The sequence below is a fragment of the Pistacia vera genome, unplaced genomic scaffold (genome assembly GCF_008641045.1).
Source record: "Pistacia vera cultivar Batoury unplaced genomic scaffold, PisVer_v2 Contig1089, whole genome shotgun sequence".
Taxonomy (NCBI): Eukaryota; Viridiplantae; Streptophyta; class Magnoliopsida; order Sapindales; family Anacardiaceae; genus Pistacia; species Pistacia vera.
Window position 1 is genome coordinate 19430 of NW_022195125.1, and position 12029 is coordinate 31458.

General features: G+C 35.4%; 1 long non-coding RNA gene across 1 annotated transcript; it reads left to right on the plus strand.

The window, feature by feature from the left end:
- Positions 1-9345: 9345 nt before the first annotated feature.
- Positions 9346-9829, plus strand: LOC116135155. The gene is made up of 3 exons (XR_004128851.1): positions 9346-9456; positions 9577-9637; positions 9776-9829. It is a non-coding gene; the product is annotated as an uncharacterized LOC116135155 (long non-coding RNA).
- Positions 9830-12029: the final 2200 nt, after the last annotated feature.

Here is a 12029-nt window from a genome sequence, read left to right on the forward strand (position 1 = left end):
ATTGAACTTCTACAGAATTTTCTCTGCATATTCTTCTTGAACCAACTTCAAGCTTCCCTGTATTCTGTCTCTTATAATGGTAATACCAAGGATCTTTTGAGCCTGACCCAGCTCCTTCATTTCAAACTTGGTATTGAGGATTTTCTTCAATCGAGTAAGCTCAGTTTTGTCATGGCAAGCAACCAACATGTCATCCACATAAAGCAACAAGTAAGTATGAGTCAAATTAGATTTCTTTTAAAATAAAAAACAGCTATCAAACTGACATCTATTAAAGCCAATTTCAATCATAAAAGAATCAGATTTCTTGTACCACTCTCATGGTGATTGTTTTAGGCCATAAAGTGATTTTCTTAGAAGACAAACTTTACCTGCTGGTCCTTAATATCCCTCTGGCTGCTCCATCAGAATATTCTCTTCCAAGTCACCATGTAAAAAGGTTGTTTTTACATCTAGTTGCTCCAGTTCTAGATTGAACTGTACAACAAAAGAAATCAGAATTCTGATTGATGCATGCTTTACAACTGGGGAGAATATTTCATTATAGTCTATGCCTTCCACTTGAGTGACTCCCTTTGCAACCAGTCTAGCCTTGTACCTAGGTGATTCTTTTGAAGTTTGACCAGGTTTCCTTTTGAAGATCCACTTGCACTTAACCACCCTGCAGTTTTCTGGTTTATCAACTAGGCTCTAGGTATTGTTTTTCATTAATGAGTTGAATTCATCCTCGATTGTCCTTTTCCATTCTGATTTTTTAGGTCCTAATATAGCTTCCTGAAATGTTTTAAGCTCATCATTCAGCTCTTCTTCTACCTGAAGTGCATAAGCTACCAGGTTTGCATATCCTAGTCTGTTGGGAGGTTTAATGACTCTCCTGGTTCTATCCCTAGCTAGCTGATAGTTTATCAAGTCTGGCTCTTGTTCTCTTTGTTCTTCTTGCTCATCTAATTCATCTGTATTAGGATTTTCAGGATTCTCCTTTGTCTCATCAGCTCCATCTTGATGATTGGGAACTACATCCTGAATTTCCAATTCTAGAAGATCTGATCCTGAGTCATTATCAACTGATTTTCCAGGTTCACATTCTAGTCTAGGAAGGACCTCTTCCCTAAAAACCACATCCTTACTAATTATACACTTCTTGGTTTCTAGATTCCAGAACTTATAACCTTTTACTCCCTCTGGATATCCAAGAAACAGGCACTTTATAGCTCTAGGTTTCAACTTATCATCCTTTACATGAACATAAGATAGGCACTCGAAAACTCGTAAGTTGTCCAGCTTTATAGGGTGTCCAGTCTATTTTTCTAAGGGCACCTTGAAACCTATGGCAGATGAGGGGGTTCTATTAATCAAGTACACCACAGTATGTGCAGCTTCTGCCCAGAATTTTTTAGGTAGCTTAGAGTTTGACAGGATGCTCCTAACTTTGTCTAGGATTGTCCTATTCATTCTTTCATAGAGGCCATTCTGTTGTGGGGTATTTCTAGCAGTTTTGTGCTAACAATTCCTTGGTTTTTGTAGAAACTATTGAATTCATCATTCACAAACTCAAGACCATCATCAGTCCTAAGCCTTTTAAGTTTCTTCCCGGATTGAGTTTCAACCAATGTTTTCCATTCTTTAAACATAAGAAATGCCTTATCCTTAGTCTTCAGGAAGTATATCCAGACATGCCTAGAGTAATCATCTACAAAGCTAATTAAATACCTACAGCCCTCTAGTGAGTAGTGTCTAGCTGGTCCCCATACATCTGAGTGAACATACTTAAGTGGTGAGCTTGAGTAATGTTTACCAAATTCAAATTTCACCCTTCACATTTTGCCAAAAATACAGTGTTCACAAAAGGTTAAATTTCCAGTTTTTTCCCCTCCTAATAAATTCTGCTTACTCAACTCATCTAACCCTCTTTCACTAACATGTGCCAACCTTTGACGCCACAATAATGTTTTGTCATGTGTTACTAGAGACCCTACAGCAACTATGCCATAATCTGTCCTACCCTTTAACACATAGAGACCATTTTTCTTTTCACCTTTCATCACTATAATGACCCTTTCATTACACTAAGACTTCCACTTGAAGCCTTGTAACTCAGTTCTATTGAGTCTAGGGTGCCTAGTGATATTAGATTCCTCTTGAGGTTAGGAATGTATCTTACATTGGTGAGGGTTTTGGTTAGGCTATTGTGAAGGCTTAGCTTAACAGCACCTATGCCCTTAATGCCACTTACTGCATTATTTCCCATCACAACTTTTCCACCATCTACATTTTGAAAAGAGTTAAACCACTCCCTATTTGGTGTCATGTGGTAGGTACATCCTATGTCCAAGATCCATTCATCACAATTTCTACCTTTAGAGATGACTAATACCTCTAAACTTTCATAACCTTCAGACACAACACTAGCACTGCCTTCCTCTTCCTCATTTCCATACTTCTTCTTATTTTTCCTCTCAAGACAATCTCTCCTAAGATGGCCTTCTTTGTGACAGAAGAAGCACTTCCATTTCCCAGTTTTGGACTTCAATCTATTCCTATTGTGTCCCCCCTTTTNTTATCAATGTCCTTTACCAGGATCATGCATATACCTGCTCACAATTCCAACTGCATGTGAAATGTCGGGCCTAGTACACACCATTGAATACATCAAGCTACCAACCGCATTTGAATACGAAACTTTTAACATAAGAATACAAAACTTTGAAGGTTTGCTAATTCGTCAAGGTGGAGATTTGTTGAAAAATTGCTCATTTAGCAAAATCACATGGGGTAGAAGTGATAATGGAAAAAGGTTTAGGGACTTATATGTAATAGGCCAAAATATTAGTTTGTCCTATATTGCTTAGGAATGAAAAGTGGGAAACTTTTGGGACCTATGTATAAGGACCCAAATCATTGTTATTTGTATCTCAAATTGTATTTCTATTATACTTCTCTTGTATAGGGTTCTTTCTTTAAGGACCCTTTAGTTTGAAAGTTTTGTTATATCTCCCCTTTGTTTTGGGTATTTATTGTATTGCCCAAAAGTTTGTAATATTGTTTGGAGATAATGGAGTTTTCTTTTACAGCTTTGGACAATCTTTCTCCCAATGCCCTTTCTCACGACAAAAGGCACATTGATCCCTATTGAGTTTTCCCTTCGAACGAGATCTTCCTCTCCTCTCCTTCTTACGACTTTGACTTTGACTAAACCCTTTTGCTACAAGTGCTTCTGCTGACTCATCTTTATTCTCCTTCTGATACTTTTTCTGAATTTCATGATTGGACAAAGCAGAACAAACTTCTTCAAAGGACAATTTTTCTTTCCCACGAAGAAGTGTAATACTAAGATAATCCAACTCATCCGGAAGAGATCCAATCAACAACATAGCTTTATGTTCATCTTTGAATGTTTCATCCAAATTTAACAAATTAGCAATTAATCTGTTAAATGTATCAATATGGCTATTGATATTCGCACCTGGTCTCAACTGAAGACGAAACAATCCTTTCATCAAATAGAGCCGATTGTCATTACTTATTTTCATGTACTTGTTTTCCAACGCCTTCCATAACTTATTGGCAGACGTCTCTTTCATGAATGAATATTTCTGCACTCTACAAAGACATGAGCGAATCATTCCACAAGCTTTTACATTCAACCTCACCTAGTCTTTCTCATAGATATCTTCTGGTTTTTCCTCCTCCAGAACGATATCTAGATCCTGCTGATACAAGCTATCCATTACCTCACTTTGCCACAAGCCAAAATTATTTTGACCATCAAATTTTTCAACATCAATTTTTGCATTTGAAACCGTTATCATCTTTACTGGCACAGATGGTGGTGCCGCGGACGATAATGCCTCGAACGATGATGTCATTTATGCCTTACTCAATTAGCTTGGTAAACAAAGTTCCCAAAAACCAAGCTCCACAAATTATTATATTCAATAGCTAACCAACAAATCAACTATAGCCCTAGGTAGTAGTATGTGTTGAAATGATTAAATATGCATCAGGAAAATTCCCAGAAAACAATGGAGGGGTTACAAATGGTCCCACTCAAAATTCAGTCTCCTTAGACTTTTATCGTCTTATTGATAGAATTTTCCTAGACATGCATATAACTATACAAATAGCTACTCACTGTCCTAAACCTAAGCTCTGATANTTTTTTTAGAAAAGTAGTTCAGGCATATTTCAAATATTTTTTCATATTCCAAAAATATTATCAAATAAATATTTATATTTATAAATTTTTTTAAAATATATATTAATATTAGGGGCTTTCCGATAAATTTCTACTGTATTGAATTTTGAATATTGTGAGGATAAACATTATGAATGATCTATATATTTTCCTTTCACTTACATATAGGGACGTAGCCAGACACTCATTATAGGGGGGGTCAAAAGGTTAATTAAACTTAATAATACAATTGTAAATAAACTTATAATAAATAATATATTGGGTAAAGTTATACAAAAATGAGTATTTATTTATAATGCTCTTTATAATTAATATATTTATGATTGCATTTGACGATATGAAATATATTTATAATATTTTAACAAGTGTAAAACAAGACCCAAAAGATTTACTAATGAACAAGTTATTAAGCAAATACAAATAACAATACCTCCAAATTAAACTACAATAAAATTTCTATTAATAAAGTATTCAAAGATTTATCTAGCCTTTATAATAAAATATTATAACTTTTCGGGGGCGTACTTTGGATTAGGGGTGGAAAAAAAAACCTGAAAACCAAACCGGATCGAAAATCCAGGTTTTTTTTTTTTTCGGTTCCGGTTTGATTATTTAAAAAACCGTGTTGATGCGTGATTCTAACACCAACTAATCGACACGTGCATAACGTTGATTGGTCAAGAGACACACGTGATTATGGATAGAAAAATATGAAATAAATGCAATGGGAGCTTTTTAAAGTGGTTCAGATGCTAAGGTAGCAAGTCCTACGTCCACTGATTTGTATTAGTATAGTGGGTTAGGTCGCAACAGCGGACTGGCTTACAAATGATTAGGAAAAGTAAATACAAAGTTTGCAAGAGAGAGAGTTTTTGCATAAAATGGCCGAATCCCCTTAATGAAGGGGTCTTCTTCTTTTTATATCGAGATGAAGGCGTGTAATCATCATTAAATCCATGGGTTGGTGTGAGTGTTAGGACATAATCTGGCTTTATGTCCCATTGCCCCCTTCCCAAGCTGATTTCACGCGATTTATTGCAGGAAAATGGACATGTGGGAGCTCCATAGCGTTTGGCAGACCTGACGTGTGCTTACTGTTCTGACGGGAGCAGGTCACACTTCATCACATGACTTCCCACGTCAGCCCTTGTTTTCCCAGGCATAACAAACCGAAAATCTGGTTCAGTTTTCAGTTTTTGGTAAAATAAAATCTGGTTGCCTAGAACCGGTTTGTTGAACCGAAAAATATTTATTTGTTTTTACTTTTTAGTTTTGACATTTTTTACTCTACAGTCTACTCTTGTCACTCTCTCGTGTCTAACACTAAATCTAACACACAAGTATACAACACTACAAGTCTACAACAGATCTACACTAAATCTCAGTCTCTGATTCTCAGGTTTCTCACCGCTGCACGCCGCATGCCGTATGCCGCATTCTCTATCGGACTCTCATGTTGCCACGCTGCCACGCCCCAGTCGCATTCTGTGTCTCTCATTCTCTGTTGGACTCACCTCACGCCGCACGCTGCACGCTGCCACGCCGCAGCTGAATTCTCTGTCTCTCATTCTCTGTCATACTCACCTCACGGCTCACTCACCTTGGACCACAAAGTAAGTCTCGCATTCTCTCTCAGATCTGTGTTTCCAGTGGGTTTTAGATCTAGGTTTTCAGATCTGTGTTGTCACTTGTTTATTCATGTTTATTTGTAGCCAAACTGAAGAAATTTATGGATTACTTTTAATATATGATCTCAACTCATCCGACAGATTAAAGATATACAGGTTCTCTGTTTTTCCTTATGTAATTAATCCTCACACATCAGATATGCATGCAAGTCTGGTTGGCTGTATCTCTTCTAACTGATGCACTTGCTACATCTAGTCAAGTACAAAAAAATTATTAATGCCAGTTACTTTTGCATGTTTGGTAGTGTTATTTATATCAACTTGTTTATCTTTGTCGTAACATTTTATTCTCATAGACAATTTTATTGGAAGTCAACTTGAACACTGTTTGAACACAGTTGATTGTTGAAAGTTTTACTAGTTCACGATGCTTTAACATGAGTTGCTGTTTTATTGACCAAAAAAAAAAAAAAAATTCTAAATGTAGGTCTTGATTGCAAGTTACATATCTAAAGGTGACTTCAAGACTGTCAGAGAAGTTACCAATTTCGTGTTAAAGGTAAGATTTCTGTAAGATTTCTCATTTTGGTTTCTGGTGCTGAAACTATCAGGTTTTAGCCTAGATTTCTAGGTTCATGTGCTGGATGTGCAGGATTTTATATTTATTTTAAAACTTGATGTGCATTTCCTTTTTCAGATAGGAGTAGTGACAAGTGTTTCCTGCAATTTTGGGGGTATCTTTTGGATCCTTGGCCATTTGTTCACCAAAGATCCTAAAGTTTTAGGAATTGTTAGAACTGGAATACTGGTATGTATTAGCTAGAAATTGACACTCAACTATTCTTTTCAACTTCATTTTCCTTTTCTTTGATTTCACTGTATGTATTTATAGGTGCCAATTTATATATATTGTTTAATGATTTCTTTTTGAACTTTGAGGTCGCTTATTATGCCATATGCAAATATCTACTTTATTTTTCTGGTTAATGAAGAATCAATGAATTGTCTAATATCTACTTTATTTTTCTGGTTAATGAAGAATCAATGAATTGTCTAAGCAATTTGCACTTTTCTTTGTAGATTATTAACTTTTCCCGAGTCTTAATTTCTAGTGCATTTAATTTGTGAATTCTAGCTTTCAAAATGAAACGGTGCAATCCTATTGAAGGACTGAAAGAGGCATACGAGAAGTTGTCTTCTCCTGGGTAATTTAATTACTTCATTTTTAGTGTAATTGTATTTTATTTTTTTCATTATTTGTATTGATTTTTGTGTATAATTAATCGTTTCAGGAATTTAAGTGAGGAAGTCCCAAGCACTACTGATTTAAAGAAGGTTAGTGAGCTTTATTACATTGGTAATTTTGTGTACATGTTGAAATGTTAGTTATTTCCAATTCCAATTCCAATTTTCGATTATATCTTTGATTGTTACAAGATTTCGATTCTTAGGATAATATAAATGCATGGTGCCTTAGACTATTGGGCATTGAATAACCACAAATAGTTAATGCATATTCCTTTTTTATGCCATTGTAGATATCTTCGACTAGTGATAACAACACACCCACTTTTGACACTTCACATGACACTGAAGCACCTACACCAAGACCACCCATACCTTCAGGTCCTAAACGTGCAAAATCTACTACTAATAGGAAGAATACGTTTGAAATTTGGGATCATTTCACTAAAAATGAGTGTGAGAATAAGGATGATTTAACGGCAACATGTAACTATTGTGGGAATGTTCTTGCTTGTCCAAGTAAAAGTGGTACAAGTTGTCTACGTAACCACTTAGGTAGGTGTAAAAAGTATCCTTTGAATGTGGTGGACAAGAGACAGAAGGCATTATTCTTTCAACAAGCATCATGTGACCTCTCAAGTGAGGCTGCCACCTCTACACAATCGAACTTGTTGTCATGGAAATTTGATCAAGATTTTATTAGAGAAACTATTGCCCAAATGATCATTATCGATGAGCTACCGTTTAATTTTGTGGAGCGTGAGGGGTTTCGCCGTGTCATGACTACGACACAACCTAGGTTTCAAATGCCCTCTCGTAAGACTGTGGCTACTGATTGTTTCTAGATTTATCTTCAAGAGAGTGAAAAGCTAAAGAAGTTTTTTAGTAAGTTCAATCACACAGCTTGTCTCACTACTGATACATGGACAAGTTGTTAGAACCTCAACTATATGTGTCTTACGGCTCACTTCATCGATGACAATTGGCAACTACACAAAAGGATTTTAAACTTTTGTCTTATAAGTAGTCATAAAGGTTTAATCATTGGGAAGACAGTGGAGAGATGCTTACTTGATTGGGGTATTTCTAAAGTATTCACAGTAACAGTCGACAATGCAAGTTCTAATGATATGGGTATAAGCTATCTTAGGACTCGGTTATCAAGTTGGTAGGGAAATGTCTTGGGTGGTCAATTTCTTCACATGAGGTGTTGTGCACACATACTAAGTTTGACTGTAAGAGAGGGGTTAAAAGATATGGATGACTCCATATTTAGAATTCGTGCTGCAGTAAGATATGTGAGGTCTTCTCCAACAAGGTTAATGAGATTTATGGAGTGTGTGGAGAAAGAAAAAATTGAAAGTAAGAGTCATTTGGTGCTTGATGTAGAAACAAGGTGGAACTCTACTTATTTGATGTTGGATACCACAGTTAAATTCCAGAAAGCATTTGAATTATTGGAAATAGAAGATAGTAAGTACAAAGATGAGCTTTCTAGTGGGGACAGGTCAAAGGGTTTGCCTACGTTTAGTGATTGGGAATATGCCCGGTACTTGTTACCATTTCTGAAAATTTTCCATGATGCTACCATACGTGTGTCCGGCTCTTTTTATGTAACTGGTAATGAGTACATGCGATAGATATATAACATTGGGATGAAGATTTCAGAATGGTCTCATAGTCCTGATCTTAGCTTAAGTTCTATGGCCATATGGATGAAGGGAAAATTTGACAAATATTGGTCAAATGTTGATAATATCAACATAATGTTATTCATTGCGGCTGTTTTAGAACCTAGGGACAAGTTAGAATATGTTAATTGGGTGATTGATGAGTCCTATGATGTTTTTACTGCTGATAAGTTAAAGAACAAAGTGATGGAAATTTTGTTGTCTTTATTTAACCATTACAATTTTTGTAAGGTGGCTGGGCCTCTTACTACACAGTCAAGTTAGCAATCTTCACGTGCAACTGCAGTTGATCATGGTGATGGTGATATTGATCCTCAAGAATGCATGAGGGTTAAGTTTAAAAGGAGAAAGATTGAAAGGCAAGCTAAAAAGTCTAAATCAGAGTTGGATAAATATTTGGCTGATGACGTTGAAAATGACGATGACAAGACATTTGATCTCTTGAAATGGTGGAAGATGAATTCAACAAAATATCCAGTTCTCTCTTTGATGGCACGAGATGTATTGGCTATGCCCGTTTCAACTGTTGCATCTAAGTCGGCTTTTAATACGGGGGGTCGTGTATTGGATCTATTTTGTAGCTCCCTTACTACGAAAGTGGTGGAAGCTCTTATCTGCACACAAGATTGGATTCGGACTACGCGTGCACCATTAGCCATTGAGGACACCTTGGATGAGTTAACGAAAATTGAGTCGGGTAAAATTTTTGTTTTACTTTCAATTAATTAATTATGTATGTGTTGGATTTGTTAATTATACTTTCAGTTATTTAATTATGTGTTTATCCAATTTTTTTTGCAGAATTTCTATCTTTCAGAGTAGAAAGTACTCGTCCTCAACTAAATGATTGAAGGGCAATCCAAATTTCCAATAACAAGGTATATACTATGACTTTATTTAGTTTCATTTGTTCTTCTATTTATTAATTTCTACATTTGATTGGACAAACATATAAAAAAAAGAAATTTAAAATGGAAGATACCTAACAAGTTGTGGAACTTTTTTGGTTTTGACAGTTGACTTTTGACAATGGATTAGCATGTGCTTGGAGTTTGACGGTTGACAATGGATTTGTTATATTTATATTTGTCTTTATGAACTCTATTTGTGTATCTTCTAAGTTTGCATTTCATTATTTGATTTGGAAATGTGCTTGTTGTGTACTTAGGCTTGTTTTGTGGAAACGTGTTTGTTATGTTTGTTTTGTGGAAATGTGTTTGCTAGTTTTAATCATGTGTTTGATTTAGATTTTCTAGAAATATGTTTCTTATTTTATTCATGTGTTTGATTTGTAATTTTAGGGTGGAAACTAAGTTGGCAACAGGGGACTATTTTTTAGTTTGGATATGTTTGATTTGTAAATGTCTTTGTGTATTTTATAATTTGAAATCAGAGTCTGTATCATGTATTTGTTTTTGCAATCTTTGATTTGTAATTTTAAATTATTAATATTTAATGTACATTAAAATTTTATGAATTCAAATTATTCAATTACAATAAATATAATTTTAATTCAAGTAAAAAAAAAATTGGAAAAAAAAAATGGGCCAAAGAGGAGTGTGACCGAATTGGGCCAAAAAATGCAGCCCATAATTCATAATTGGGCCAAAAAATGCAGTCCAATATATAACCGGTTTAAAACCGGTTAAACGAACTGAATTTTCTGTTCGGTTTATAACCAAAACAGGATCGGTTTCGGTTCAATAATTTTTTTGAACCGAAATTCGGTTCAGTTTAAGAATCCGGTTAACCGAATTTCCCACCCCTACTTTGGATCATATAATGTTTTATTATAGGAGAATTTTATATTAACGGAAAGAAACATCACTTTGAAGATTACTAAGAATGTTTAGAAAATGTGTTTGGTTGGTTCAAATAAATTGGTGAATAATATGTTTGGTTGAGAGGATAAAGGGTGGGTATGTTATATAGATTGCTAAATTGCCCTCCTTTTTAAATATTAATATAATAGTATTTTTTATTATTATTTTTTGAATCATTTCTTTTAACCCTCACATTTGAAATTTTGCGAAAACACCACAACTATATAAAACTTTAATTTGTAGCAAAATCACCCCCACCCACCCTAAGCCATTATCGGAAGCCAACCAACTACCACCGCCAATAGTCAACGGAATGGCGCACGATTGGCTGTATATGGCCAGTCGTGCGCCGGCAGAAAAACAGCCAGATCTATGGCCATTTCACGTCCATAGATCTGGCCGTGAAAATGTCAAATCTTTTGCTGTGAACCAGCCATAAAAATGCCTAATATGACCGTTTCCAACCATGAATCTATGATCCATGGCTGGAAAAGGGCTTACTGGCGCACGATTGGTCAGATCCCGCTAGTTGTGCACCATTACATTGACTGACACCGACAACGGGAGGTGGTGAGTCACGACCAGCAGTGGCTGGGGTATTTTGTTAACTTTTAAACTTTTTTGTGGTTGGGGTGTTTTAAGCTAATTTTTCAAATGTAAGGGGGCTGGGTAATTATTATTTGGTAGATATTTAAGGACAATTGTGTCTGAAATGGTTTTTAATCAAGGGCAAAATGGGTAGAAGAATCAGATTTCCCCAGTAATGTTTTAATAACACCCCCTAGCAAGGTAATAAAATTATCCCTTACATTACCAATAGTAAACACTATTTACAATAAAAGATTACCGTAATATTTTATTATTTGCAAACCAAACACTGAAATCTTGCAAAGTAAATGAAGATTGCCCCCGTTATCTTATATACCCCCGATCCAAACGGCTCCTTGTTGTAATTTCACTTTTATGTTTCGACCCCTTAAAATAATGCATCAAAACACAGATTTTTTATATTTAACTCTTTTTTTTTTTTTTTTTTTTCTAATTTCAATATTTTGATATGATATATATGTGGGTAGTCTAGATGGTTAGAATGAATTGGGAAAGTGTGGGTAAGTACACGGTCTCACGTTCAATTCTCCATCTCGGCATCCNTTAAAAAAAAAATAGAAACCTGGAAAAAAAGTGCAAAGTGGAGTGAGTGTGTGAAATGGGCCGAACCCAATTAATTTTATTAACCGGTTTAAAAACCGGTTAACCGGTTAACCGAACCGAATTTTCGGTTCGGTTTATAACCGGTTAATAACCGAAACCGGACCGGTTTCGGTTTAGTTTATTTTGTAAACCAAAAACCGGTTCGGTTCAAGAATCCGGTTAACCGGTTCGGTTAACCGGATTTTTCCACCCCTAATTTACATGGATAATTCCCAAAATATCTTTAGTCACCTAA